Source organism: Panthera pardus, unplaced genomic scaffold (genome assembly GCF_024362965.1).
Source record: "Panthera pardus isolate Hobbes unplaced genomic scaffold, ASM2436296v1 HiC_scaffold_22, whole genome shotgun sequence".
Classification (NCBI taxonomy): Eukaryota; Metazoa; Chordata; class Mammalia; order Carnivora; family Felidae; genus Panthera; species Panthera pardus.
Window position 1 is genome coordinate 67,589,607 of NW_026526788.1, and position 15,165 is coordinate 67,604,771.

Genomic DNA, 15,165 nt, shown 5'->3' on the forward strand with positions numbered 1-15,165 from the left:
TTTTATTTGACTTTTCTACCTAATTTGCTACAAAAGATTGGCATATCAGAGCCTTGTAAAAAAGCAAAAAGAGTGGTAGTAGTATAAAAATAGGAAATATGTATGTGTAAACAAGTCAGTAAAAGTAGTTATTTTCATTTTTAAGTTATGGAGTATAGTAAACCTTGACTACCAATTTGAGAAATTGATAAAGATATCTGGGCTTGATTTATAACATTTTTAAAAATTACATAAAAGTTGATTATGGAACTTTTTAAGGGAAGGTTTCTTTGTTACGAAAGGCACATTTATTCCGAATAAAATAGGTGAATTGAATATATTGTTGCTTGAGCATTGCTCTTTATAGTGGGTAACAAAGGAAACTTTAGACACTGCAGCTTTGTAGAGATATAATATTCTGTAGGTGTGTTTAAAAATTTATTTAACTTTGAAAAAGGTATAAATTTTAGGGTATTGTGCTCTTCTACATTTAACTCTAACCAGAAACTTAAAATCTTAATTTAATTGGTTTATTAAATGCATTTAGAAAGTCCATGACAGATTTTCTCAAGCAATGAACTGTACTTTCAAAATATGACTCACTTATGAGATATTAAAATATTCTCCAGAATTTGAATGGAAATATTCATTTTCATGTCTTCAGATAGGAATTGGTTGTTGATTGACTTTTGATTTCATACCAGATTTAGTCACAATTTCACCATAGTATATATGTTTCATTCTTAAATAGAATTAGAGACTGTTAGCAAAAGAAATGCTAAATTTTTATATAGAAATATTAAAATGTTATTCTTGTTTGTGTTCTTACTGTGTTGTGTATGTATTACACTCTATATGACAAATGTTGGCTTTAATTCACATGAGAGTCTTACTAAGGATTTTTTTCCATAGAGATGTTATCAACTTACCTGGGAATTAAAAATGTACATTTCTTAAGAAATTACAGGATTTTAAATTTACTTCAGTTTGTTCTTAGCATATAGGTATAGCATTTTTACTAAAGTGAATGTATTTTTAAAAATTGGCAAATTTTATTTGGTTGTTATTTGTGTCTGCCTCATCTTTGACCTTTAGGCCTAAGTTTGTAATTTTAAAAATAACCATGGAATTTGTTTAAGGAGCACCCTCCCACCATTAGTGGTGTTATTGAAGTTTGTGTCTTGTAATGTTTGTATTTCTGTAAAAATAGTAACTTCATAATGTTATTTTATCCAGGCAGGGCATCAGATAGACAATAAACTGCTTTTAAAGATAAAAGTTAATATTTCTTTTTAAAAATTAAAAACAATTCTTTAATGTTTGTTTATTTCGGGGGAGAGGGGCAGAGAGGAGAGAGACAATCCTAAGCAGGTTCTGTGCTGCCAGTGTAGAGCCTGGCATGGGCCTAAATCCATGACCTGAGCTGAAACCAAGAGTTGACGGCTTAACTGACTGAGCCACCCAGGTGCTCCAAAAGTTATATTTCTTATTTATTTATTTAGAGAAAAAGTGCGAGTGGGTGAGGGGCAGAGGGAGAGAGAGGAGAGAATCCCAAGTAGGCTCCCAAGGTTTTATTGCAGAGCCTGATGCGAGGCCTGATTTTACAAACTGAGATCATGACCTGAGCTGAAATGAAGAGTCTGACATGAACCGACTGAGCCACCAGCCTCCCCGAAAAGTTATTATTTCTTGAAAAGAGTTAAGATTTATAAGGTTTAACTTAGATGCAATGGATTTGGGGCAGATATTGAGAAGTTCTATAAAGAACAGGAAAATAAAAGTCCAGTAAAAATAACAATCATAATAAAATATTGTTTGAGCACAATATGTCCCTATAGTATACTTTGTATATATTATTAAGTTTTTATAGTAACCCAGTGAAATAGGCATTTCTTCCTGAATTGTACTGAAGTAGGACCTGAAAATGTAGAGAGATTAGTAATTTACTGAAAGTCATGTAGCTAGGAAGTTGACAGTCAGGTTTGAACTGGTCTTATTGTACTGCTCCTCTAGTCTAGAAAAGTGCATCCACTTCATAGTTGAATGATTTAGTGTCTGGCTGGTTCAGGGGATCTGTACTTTCAAAGAATATGCTAGGTTATTCTATGTATAGCTGCAGTTATTAGATTTTTTTTTTCACTTGGAGGGAGGAGGATGTTAGCAGCTTACTGGAGGTATAATTCACATACTGTACAATTCACACATTTAAAGTGTACAGTTTAGTGGGTTTCAGTATATTCATAGAGATGTGCAACCATCACGGTTTTAGAACATTTTTATTACTCTAAAAGAAACTCTGTGCACTTTAGCAGTTACCCCTCTTCTGTTTTCTTGAAACCCCTTAGCCCTAGGTAGACTAATTTATTTTGTTTCTATAGATTTGCCTGTTCTGGATATTTCAGATAAATGGAGTTATACAATATGTGGTCTTTGGTAACTGACCCCTTTTACTTAGCATGGTTTTCAGAATTCATCCAGGTTGTAGCATGTATCAGTACTTCTTTCCTCTGATTGCTGAATAATGCTCCATTGTATTAATATACCACATTTCATTTACCCATTCATCAGTTGAACATTTGGGTTGTTTCCATTTTCTGACTGTTACAAATAAAATTACTGTGAACACTTGTGTCCGAGTTTTTGTGTGGACATTTGTTTTCAATTTTCTTGAGTTATATACCTGGCTGTGGATTACTGAATCATATGGTAACTCTATGTTTAACCTTATGAGGAACTTCTGGACTGTTTACCTCAGTGGCTGCACCTTTTTACTTTCCACACACATGTGTATGAGGGTTCCAGTTTCTCTGTATCCTCCACACCTTTGCTATCATCTTTTTATTATAGCCATTCCATGAGTATGAAGTGGTACGTTTGTGGTTTTGATTTGCAGAGTTTCGATGGACTATGAATTTGTTTTTAGTTTTTGAAAGCTATCCTTTTATTATAAAGAAAAAGACAAGTATTTTTTGTGATGCAGATCTTTACTGCTTTTTTAAAAAGGCGAAAGATTTACAACGATCTGAAGAGAAACCAGAGTATTTTACTGCTTTTTTAATTACAAAAAAATAAAATCCTGAACCCCTTTGAAATTGTTTACAAATTAAGACCTATGCAGAAAGAACAAGTAAAATGGAAATTTGACATTTTTTAAGTGATATATACCTTTTATGTAGTTTGACTTACTGCTGAAACCCCTAACGAGAATTTACAATTCGAAATACATGGTCATTATCGTTTTATTAAAATTTCTCTTTCTATGTATTAGATTTGCATTATTATAGATACTAGGTTCATATTATGCATATTGCATGCTTATTCTTTTCTATATGAGTATACTATCAGTCTTGCCCATCTAGCTTGTGTTCAGCAATATATTTGAGAAATATGAGAAATTAGAAGTTTTGAAATATACCCTACTGTTTAGTTTAAATAATATATTTGAAATTTGGTCATGATGATACAAGCTGCTCTGCTTTATAGAGTATTCTTTAAGCATTAATGGCATCTTTATTAATGCCATGTGATTTCATACCAGTGATATGTATTCACATGGGTGAACACTGGCAGAAAACAGTAAAAGGATACCAAACAGACAGTAAATGTAACCATGTGAAGAGCCAGAGATAATACATCAGAGTAGCCTAGAAAACTTCATTTGGTAATTTTCATTACCCTTTCTTTTTGTGTGATAAGGCATGGATGGACACAAAGTAAATGTCTTCTTGTGTTAAGTAGATAGGTGGAACACTTAGTCGTTCTTTTACTGATTAAAAAGTCATTGCTTTTTACTTTAGTGTTCCATCCTTCCTGCCCTAACCTTCTTTTACCATTTATAATCTTAAAAGAGACTCATCACTGTATACCAAGACAGTTAAATTGTTTTGAGAGGGAAAACAGGAAATAATCACTCCCTCTTCCCATAATTCCTACTGGTTCCCTTGAGTTTCATTCTGGAGGTATGTTTTTGTTTTTATAGTTTATTTATTTATTTTGAGAGAGACACAGCGCCTGCGAGGGAGGGGCAGAGAGGGAGAGAGAGAATCCCAAGCAGGCTCTGCACTGCCAACGCAGAGCCTGATGTGGGGCTCAAACTCATGAAATTGTGAGATCAAGACCTGAGCTGAAACCAAGAGTCAGACGTTTAAAACCCACTGAGCCACCCAGGCTCCCCTGGAGATGTGCGTTTGTAAATTTTCTTTTTTTTTCTTTTTGGCCTGGATGGATTCCACTTAGGGCCATCAAATAGTCAATTTGAATAATTAGTTTAGGGATTTCTGGAAAATGAAGTTTTAAAAGGATTTTATCTTCTAGGAAAGAAACGGTTGCTCTTTGAAGCCAGGAAAAACTCCATCTTTGTCTTTCATGAATATTCCCTACAGTTTGCCTCTGTTGAAGTATGGGCTAGTAGTTTTAGGATTTCTTTAAACTTTCCCCCTTATTCTTGTTAGAAGGAATATTTTTTAAAAAAAATTATTCTTCCTACATCAAATGTTCAATAAAATGCTACATCCATTTCTGTATAATATACAATTCACATGAATTTGTCAAAATAACCTGTTTTGCTTATGAGAACGATATGTTAAAATGTATATGCTTTTTGGGACTCAAATCATTTTTGCTCATTTGAAAGAAACCACTCACAACATTCAGATATACAGAATCAGCAACATTTTTTTTACTCATTTGATGCAGTCACAGTATTGAAAAAATTCCTACCATACTGAAGTACTGCTGTGTTACCTTCTGTAAGTCAAGCTACATATATAATATATAATTTTTTATATATAAAATCAATTTGTTTTAAGTTGAAGGATTAGAGATTTGAATTCCTTATGTTTTCTGTGATTTTTTTGTAGGTAATAAATGGTAAGTTTTCAGTAAATGAGGCTTGAAGTGAATTTAGTGAAGCCCAATACTATTATTACTCACACAAAAAATTTTTTTTTTCATTTTATTTATTTGAGAGAGAGGGAGCATGAGCCATGGGGGGGGGGGGGAGCCCAACATGGGGCTCGATCTAACGACCTAAGCTGAATCAAGAGTCACATGCTCAAAGTGACCCATTTTTCAATATTAAATTGTAACCTTTAGTCCCTAAAATTCTTGAAATTCTCCCAGGACTGCCAGGGATGATAAAATTGCTTTCATGGTGTGGGTAATGATATTTAATCGATCCCATTTGAGTGTTTTGCACAAGTGCTAATTAGTAACTTAGTTTGGCAGGAAAAAGAAATCAGGAAAGGAATTCATAGTTGTTAATAAGTAACTCCTTTTGGCTAGGAATCAGCAGAAACCCAGAGACTTGGAAATGAACTATTAACTAACTTAGTTTATTGTTACCAGATTGTCAGATGTTTCACAGAACAATAGAAACCTGTACAAGTTGTTACTGCTAAAGGAGGCGGTAAGGGAACTGAGAGAATATCACTTGAGCCATCTTAGAAGGGGTTGATAGGATCAGAGAGAGGATAAAGTTGACTTTCCACCCTACTGAGGTGTAGGGAAGAGGGCAGTCATTGTATTCTAATGACAGCATGCTACTCATCCAAAGGAATATAGTCACTGTTGTCCATGTTGCCTAGTTGCAGATGCCCCTGCTTAGAAGAGCTTCTGAATTTGTCTTTGAAATGAAAGGGAGAATTAAGCATATAATACAAATTTAAGTAATACAGTAGTATAAATTCTGATGTAAGTTCTAAATCTGCTCAAGCTTGTGTGATAGATATTTCCAGCTCTTGTTAATTATGTGATTTTACAAATTATTTTAGTAAGATTAATGTGATTTTTCATAGAGTTAATCTCTGAATATTTTGGAAATATCCCTATAAGTTCAGGAATAAGTTATTTTAAAATATCAGCATCTTTAATGTCACTTGAAAGGGAAGGTCAATATGGCTTCATTGGGCAGGTCACAACTTGTGAAAATCTAAGTATTTACCAGTATTTGAGGTGCCTACTATGTACATTTTAATAGGGCCTTTTCTATGTTGGTAGATTTAATTTATTTTTTAAATTACCTATACTAAAATTTTGTTAAAGAATTTGTATCTATATTCATCATAGAGTAGATACAGAATGGAATAGAATGCATCATCTGTAATTGTCTCTCTTTACTAATGGTTTGCTGTCAGAGTAATGCTGGCTTCATTTCACAGAATGACGTTGAAAAGTATTTCTCTTTTTATGTTCTTGAAGAGTTTGTGTATAATTAGTATTTCCTCAAATGTTTAGAAGAATTTATCAGATATGCAATCTGAAGCTGATGTTTTCTTTATAGGAAGGTTTTTAATTCCTGATCTATTTTAGTTAATAGATACAGAATTATTTGAGTTTTCTGCTTAGTTGAATTTTGGTAGTTTGAATTTGTCAAAGCATTTATCTAATTTGTTGAAATTTTAGGCATGAAGTTCTAACAGTTCTATATTTTATTAATGTCAGCAGTATGATTTGTAATCATGTCTTTATTTCATTCCTAATATTGGTAATTTGGTCTTCTTTGCTTGATCAGTCTGGCTAGAGATACATCAGTTCTATTGGTCATTTTTTTTTTTAACGTTTAGTTTTGAGAGACACAGAGCTTGAGTGGGGGAGGGGCAGACAGAGAGGGAGACAACAGAATGCAAAGCAGGCTCCAGGCTCTGAGCTGTCAGCACAGAGCCTGACGGTGGGCTCGAACTCATGAACCGTGAGATCATGACCTGAGCTGAAGTTGGATGCTTAATGGACTGAGCCACCCAGATGCCCCTATTGGTCTTTTCAAAAGATAAATAAGTAAACCTGTTTCAGGTTTTTTCTATTCTCTTTGATTTTTTTTTTCTTTTTTTTTTTTTTGTGCTTATTTAGTTTTTTTTCTTTAGGTTTAATATGCTGTTTGTCTACTTTAAGTTATCAGATTAGATTGATTTTTTTCATTATATGAACATTTCTTTATAAATCTCCCAAGTACTATTTTTAGCAGCAGCATACAAATTTTGATATGTTGTATATTCATTGTTGTTTAGTTTTAAATATTCTTTAAATATCTCTTGTTAATTCTTCCTGTAACCCAGGGATTCTTTAGAAGTGAATTGTTCAATTTTTCAAGTGTTTGAGAGATGTTTTCCGATATTTTTGTTATTGATTTATAAAATATGTCCTGTCTTAGTAAATGTTCTGTATGCAGCTGAAAAGAATATACACTGCAATTTTTTTTTTCAAGCAAGGTCAAGTTAGCTGATAATTCATTTATTTTGTACCCCTATCAATCTTCTGTCTGCTGTTTTTTCAATCTGTTATTGGTTATAGATATACCTAGCATTTTTTTTGATGAGGTTACTTATATCATTAATAAATGTCTGTATTTCTGATAACATTCCTGGTAATTATTTCTTTTTATAAATCCTATTTTATCTGCTATTAATACAGCCACTCCAACTTCCTTGTTAATGGTACTTGCATTGTATATCTCTTGCCATTCTTTTACCTTTTTGTGTCTTACATTTAAATGGTTTCTTGTAGACAGCATATAGATAGTTCTTGTGGTTTTTAATCCTGACAGTTTTTGTCTTACTGGAAGGGTTTAGACTATTTATATTTAATACAGTTTCAAATATGATTGAATTAAATCAATCTATTTTCTGTATGTGCCATATGTTATTCTCCACCCCCCCCCCCATTCCATGCCTTCTTTTAGATTGACTTTTTTTAACTTTTTTACAAATTCCATTTATTTCAACTGTTGGCATATTAGTTATATGCGTCTTTGTTACTTTGCTTTAGTATCTGTCTGGTATTTACAGTACATATCATAACACAGTCTGCATTCAAATAATAGTATATCACTTCACATATATCCTAAGAACCTTACATAGAACACTTTTATTCCACTTTTTGCAGTTATTGTCATACCTTTATACTTCTTCATATATTATAAATCTCACAATAATACATTGATATTATTTTTACTTTAAACTTTATCATTTTTTTAATGTTTATATTTTTGAGAGAGAGAGCACAAGTGGGGGAGGAGCAGAGAGAGAGGGAGACATAGAATGCGAAGGAGGCTCCAGGCTCTGAGCTGTCAGCACAGAGCCCAACGTGGGCCCAAACTCATAAACCATGAGATCATGACCTGAGTCAAAGTTGGACTCGTAACCAATTGAGCCACCCAGGAGTCCATGAACTTTATCTTTTTTAAGCTTTCCAGTCTGAACAAATTTTGGACTTAGAAATTATAAAACCAATACACAGGGTTCTCATATACCCCTTAACCCAGCTTCTTCTCTTGTTAACATTCTACATAACCATTATATAGTGATAAAAACCAAGAAATTTACATTGGTACAATAATACTAAGCTACAAAATTTTATTTTGATTTCCCAGTTTTTCCACTTATGTCCTTTTCCTATTCCAGAATCCTACATTACATTTAATAGATATCTGTACTCAACTCCAACTTGTGACAGTTGGAAAGATTGAAAGTCATTCCTTTTCTTTCATGACACTGATGCTTTTCAAGAGTACTGCTCTGGGACGTCTGGGTGGCTCATCCATTTAAGCATCTGACTTCAGCTCAGGTCATGATCTTGTGGTTTGTGGATTATAGCCCTGCATCAGGCTCTGTGCTAACAGCTCAGAGCCTGGACCCTGCTTCAGATTCTCTCTCCCTCTCTCTCCCTGCTCCTCCCCCATTCGAGCTCTGTCTCTATCTCTCAAAAATAAACATTTTTTAAAAATTAAAAAAAAAAGACTACTGATCAAGTATAACATACTAGATCACTCTTTTTTTTGTTTGTTTGGATTATGTTTTTGCATGACTAGTTTGAGGTTATGTGTTTTGGCAAGAAAACCACTGAGGTGATTGTGGTACCTTCCCCAGTGAATCATATTAAGAGATAGGATGTTGATATGTCTAATTGCTGGTGGTTTTGACCTTGGTTATGGTGATTTCTGCTGTTCTTCTCCACTTCATTCATTCATTCATTCACTCATTCATTCATTCATGTATTTATTAGTGTTTGTTTTGAGGGAGGGGAGGGGTAGAGTGAGAGAGGAGAGAATCTCAAGCAGCCAACATGAGGCTTGAACTCACCAACCAGATCATGACCTGAGCTGAAATCAAGAGTTGGACACTTAACCAACTGAGCCATCCAAGTGCCCCCAGGCACCCCTCCACTTTAAAGTTAATTATTTTTTCTTTTTAATTAATAATTACCCTGAGGAGTGCTGGTGTTAGTCTATGACAGTATCTTGTTTTTCCTTCATCCTTTGCTCCTTAATTTTAGTATTCATTGGTGGATCTTGATCTTCCCTGAAACAATTATATTACTGTATTCTAATGGTGATTTTTAAAAAATTTCCCTCATTTCCTTTGCATTAATTGAAATTCTATAATGAATAGCTGTCCCTTCTCTCCCTCACTTATTTATTTATTCCATTACTTAAATTATATCAGTCTGGATTCATTTATTCTCTTCTGTGGTTCCAGCCCAGTGTTGTTATTTTGTTGCTCAATTTGTTCTAGCTTTGGTTATTGCTGACTCTTTTAGGTTGGTTCCTGTACCTTTTGTCATACTATCATCCTTCTCAGTTATCTTGTAAAGAGATTAAAAGATGCAAAAAAAAAACCCAAAAAACCCTTTCATGATTACACATGAATTTACCATTTCTAGTACTTTCATTCTTTGTGTATATCTGAATTTCTTTTTCCCAAGAACTTCCTTTAACATATATTGTAGTACAGTTATGCTCATAATGATTTCTCCAGGCTTTTGTTTGTCCTAAAGCCTTTGTTTTGCTTTTATTTTTGAAAGCTATTTTTCTTGGTATAGAAATCTAGATTGACAGCTTTTCTTTTTTGCTGTATTTTAAACATGTCTCTCATGTCTCTCTGGGTTTGTTTTGTTTTGTTTGTTTTTCTGGCTTGCCTAGTTTCGAGCAAGAGTTTTGCTGTTATTGTTTCTGTGTAGTCTTTTTCTCTATATTTAAAATTTTTCTTCTTTGTCCCTGGCTTCCAGCAGTTTGTTAATAATATGCCTTTGTTTGGTGTTTTTCATGTTTCTTCTGCTTGGAGTTTATGAGCTTCTTGGATCTGTGGGTTTATGGTTTTCATCAAAGGTAGAAAGATACAGGCCATTATGTTTTGAAATTTTCTTGGTTTTGGTCCCCTCTTTGCTTTTCTATTCTGTGGATCTCTAACTATGTGTATATTGAAACTCATTATGTTACCTTTCAGGTTATTGATGTTCTATTCATTTTTTATGTGTGTTTTAGAATGTTCCTGTTGCTATTTTTTTTTATTGCTCTATATGGTACCTTTTTTAGTGTCTATTATTAATCCCATACAAAAAAATTTTAATTTTAGATATTATATTTTTCTTGGCATTTAGTCTTGATATAAGGTCTTTACTTCTATAGTATTTCCCTTTTGGGGTTTTGTTTTCTGACCCCTGTAACTTGGCAGAATTGAAATTCCAAAATCTTATCCCCACTGCAGATGGTAGCTGTCAAAATCTCTGCTTGGCTGTTATAGCTTTCTAGCTATTGTTTTTCCCCTAAGCTCCTTTCAGTCTTTTCTCCCATAGGTGTACTTTTGGAGTCAGTCAGGAATTTGAGGGGTATGAATATGCAGACTTTGGGACTCCACTTTTCAAGGTTTCCTCCTTTCCAGGATATCCAACCTTGAATTCCAGCCACTGTTACAATCCTAGACCTTGTCCTTTGGCTTCTCAGGCAGTAGGACTCTGGCTTTCTACTTGAGATTTATTTTCTGCTGGCAGATTTGTGAGTAACTTCATGGTAAAAGCCTTGCAAATGTGGATATTACCCAATGTAATTTCTTATGTAAGTTATCTACTGTTGCATAAGAAATTACTCTGAAGCATAGCTCTTAAAACAACACTCACTTCGAGTCCCGCGTCAGGCTCTGTGCTGACAGCTCAGTTTCAGATTCTGTGTCTCCCTCTCTCTGACCCTCCCCTGTTCATGCTCTGTCTCTCCCTGTCTCAAAAATAAATTAAAAAAAAAAAAAATGAAAAAAAAATTAAAAAACCAAAACAACACTCACTTACTACTATCTTGCAGTTTCTCTGGTTCAGAATCAGGCATAGCTTAACTCTCACCCAAGGGGTAGTCAGGACTGAGGTGTCATCTGAAGGCATGTCTGGAAAAGGGTCCACATCTGAGCTCATGTGGTTATTTTCAGTATTCACTTAGCTAGCAGGTTATTGGACTAAGGGATTTCAGCTTTTCCTGGCTGTTGGCTAGAGACTGCCCTCAGTTCTTAGCCACAAGGATCTCTCCAGCAGGGCAACTTGCTTTATCAAAGGGTGTAAGCTGAGAAGGCAATAGAGTGCTAGCAAGATGAGAGCACAATCTTTTATAACTTAATCAGAGATGTGACATCATTGTTTTCATAGTCTATTCATTAGAAGCAAGTCACTAAGTTCAGCCCACACTCAAGGAAGGGGTTATTATGCAATGTATACAGTTACGCATGAGACAGGGCCATTGGGGCCATCTTAAAACTCTGCCTACCACAGTTCCCATTTTGCAAGAGTTGAATTCCTTCTAGTTTCTGCGTTTAGTCTCTCTTCATGCTTTTATATAGTGTTTTTTTTAAAATAAAATAATTTATCCAGGACTCCACCATTACTGTTATTCTGAAGACCAATATTTGACTCTTTGCAGATACTAACCCCAACTCTCTCTTTGGAAGAAAAATGTTCTATCATGAGAACATTTTCTTCAGATCTGTATATATATTTTTTTCCTAATTAACCAATAGATTGTTACCTAGATGTCTCACTGATAGATTCAGCATGGTCAAAATATAACTCCTCACCACACATCTCTTCCTTTTGGATTCTGTTTCTCTCTTAATTGCATCATTACTTTCTCTGTCAACTCAGGTTCAAGATCTTGGAATCTGAGGATTTTTCTTCCTGTTTTAGTTCTTGTCAAGGTGTGGTCTAATCACCAGACAGATTGCTGGCTAACCAATTTTTTTGTCACAAGTTAATAACAGAAATTGAGAGTAAGCATTTAGAATCTTGTATAACAATTTGACATTGCTAGAACATCCAAGAACTCAATTTTGTAGTTTACAGAATATTAGTTCACAACCCTGGGAAAAAAACAAAAACCCAAACTAGTCATTCACTGCATATGATTTGAGAATCACTGTTCTTATCACATTCCTGTTGTTTTTTCCGTGTCTCTTAGTTGCTTGTATACTGGGCCTATTTATTCCACTGCTATTGATTATTCAGTGTAGTCCTCATATTATTTCATGTAGGCTAACAGCAGTAGCTTCCTGATAGACTGTGCTTCCTAATTCTGCTTGCTCCAGTACATCTTTCAAATCTATGAGAAAATAGACTTTTATTTATTTACTTATTTAGAAAATGTTAGTGGGGGAGGGGCAGAGGGGGGGTGGAGAGAGAGAATCTTAAGCAGACACCACACCCAGTGCAGAGCTGGATATGGGGCTCAGTCTCATGAGTGTGAGATCGTGACCTGAGCTGAAATCAAGAGTTAGTTGCTTAAATGACTGAGCCACCCAGGCACCCTGAGAAAATAGACTTTAGAACAACATCCTGCATATCATGCTTATTCAAAAACTTTAAATTGTACTTTATTACCTGAGCAAAAAGGTCTATATTCTTTAGTTTTATATTTAAGACTCCAGATCTCTTTTGTTCTGTTCCTGTTTTCCTTATTCTCCTCACCTGTCCTGTGTTTCTGTTCACATATGCACATGGTTCCTCCTTGCTGTCCGTTACACTCTCATTTCTAACTTTATTTCCTTGCTTTACTTTGGTTTACAACAGTTATCACTTCCGATTGCTTTATTTCCTTACTTTGTGATTTTTTTTTTTTAATATAATTTATTGTCCAGTTGGCTAACATATAGTGTGTAAAGTGTGCTCTTGGTTTTTGGGGTAGATTCCCGTGCTTCATCACTTAGGTACAACACCCAGTGCTCATCCCAACAAGTGCCCTCCTCCCCTCTCCCCCACTCCCCCATCAACCCTCAGTTTGTTCTCTGTATTTAAACATCTCTTATGGTTTACCTCCTTCCCTCTCTGTATCTATTTTTTCCCCTTCCCTCCCCACCATGGTCTTCTGTTAAGTTTCTCAAGATCTGCATATGAGTGAAAACATGGTTATCTGACCTCTTACTGACTTATTTCACTCAGTATAATACCTTCCAGTTCCATCCATGTTGCTGCAGATGGCATGATTTCATTCTTTCTCATTGCCAGGTAGTATGTATAAACCACATCTTCTTTGTTCATGCATCAGTTGATGGATGTTTATGCTCTTTCTATAATTTGGCTATTGTTGGAAGCACTGCTATATACATTGGGGTAAATGTGTCCCTATGAATCAGCACTCCTGTATCCCATGGATAAATTCCTAGTAGTGCTATTTGCTGGGTTGTAGTGTAGTTCTATTTTTAATTTTTTGAGGAACCTCCACACTTTTCCAGAGTGGTTGCATCAGTTTGCCTTCTCACCAACAGTGCAAGAGGGTTCCCATTTCTCCACATCCTCACCAACATCTGTTGTTTCCTGAGTTGTTCATTTTAGCCACTCTGGCTGGTGTGAGGTGGTATCTCAGTGTGGTTTTAATATGTATTTCCCTGATTTTGAATGATGTGGAGCATCTTTTCATGTGTCTGTTGGCCATCTGGATGTCTTCTTTGGAAAAGTGTTTATTCATGTCTTCTGCCCATTTCTTTACTGGATTATTTGTTTTTCAGATGTTGAGTTTGGTAAGTTCTTTATAGATTTTGGATACTAACCCTTTATCTGATACGTCTGTCGGTTGCCTTTTAGTGCCTTTGCAGTGCAGAAGGTTTTTATCTTGATAAGGTCCCGATAGTTCATTTTTGCTTCTAATTCCCTTGCCTTTGGAGATGTGTCGAGCAAGAAGTTGGCTGCGGCTGAAGTCAAAGAGGTTGTTGCCTGCTTTCTCCTCTAGGGTTTTGATGGTTTTCTGTCTCACATTTAGGTCTTTCATCCATTTTGAGTTTATTTTTGTGTATGGTGTAAGAAAGTGGTCTAGTTTCATTCTTCTGCATATTGCTGTCCAGTTCTCCCAGCACCATTTGCTAAAGAGACTGTCATTTTTCCATTGGATGCTGTTTCCTGCTTTGTCAAAGATTAGTTGGCCATACATTTGTGGATCCAGTTCTGGGTTCACTATTTTATTCCGTTTGTCTGTGTGTCTGTTTTTGTGCCAATACCATACTGTCTTGCTGATTACAGGTTTGTAGTAGAGGCTAAAGACTGGAATTGTGATGCCTTCCTGCTTTGGTTTTCTTCTTCAGTATTACTTGGGCTATTCAGGGTCTTTTGTGGTTCTCTACAAATTTTAGGATTGTTCTAGCTTTGAGAAGAATGCTGATGCAATTTTGATTGGGATTGCATTGAATGTGTAGATTGCTTTTACATCTTTGGTTAGGTTTATTCCTAGGTATTTTATGGTTCTTGGTGCAATTGTAAATGGGATCAGTTTCTTCATTTCTCTTTCTGTTGCTTCATTATTGGTGTATAAAGATGCAACCGATTTCTGTACATTGATTTTATACCCTGTGACTGCTGAATTCACGTATCAGTTCTAGCAGTCTTTTGGTGGAGTCTTTCAGGTTTTCCATGTAGGGTGTCATGTCGTCTGCGAAAAGTGAAAGTTTGACTTTTTCTTTGCCAATTTTGATGCCTTTTATTTCATCTTGTTGTCTGCTGATGGTAGGACTTCCAACACTATGTTAAACAACAGTGGTGATAGTGGACATCCCTGTTGTGTTCCTGATCTCAGAGGGCAAGCTCTCAGGTTTTCCCCATTGAGGATGGTATTAGCTGTGGGCTTTTCATAGATGGCTTTTATGATGTTTAAGTATGTTCCATCTATCCTGACTTTCTTGAGGGTTTTTATTTAAGAAAGGATGCTATATTTTGTCAAATGCATTTTCTGCACCTATTGACAGGATCATATGATTCTTATCCTCTCTTTTATTAATGTGATGTATCACATTGATTGATTTGCAAATATTGAACCAGCCCAGCAGCTCAGGGAATGAATCCCACTTGGTCATGGTGAATAATTCTTTTTATATGCTGTTGAATTCGATTTGCTAGTATTTTGTTGAGAGCTTTTTTTTTTTTTAATATTTTTTTAATGTTTGTTTATTTTTGAGA

General features: G+C 35.0%; 1 protein-coding gene across 1 annotated transcript in view; it reads left to right on the forward strand.

Moving 5' to 3' along the window:
- The window catches only part of SHOC2 (SHOC2 leucine rich repeat scaffold protein), a 107,610-nt gene that overhangs the window by 49,933 nt on the left and 42,512 nt on the right, over window positions 1–15,165 (forward strand).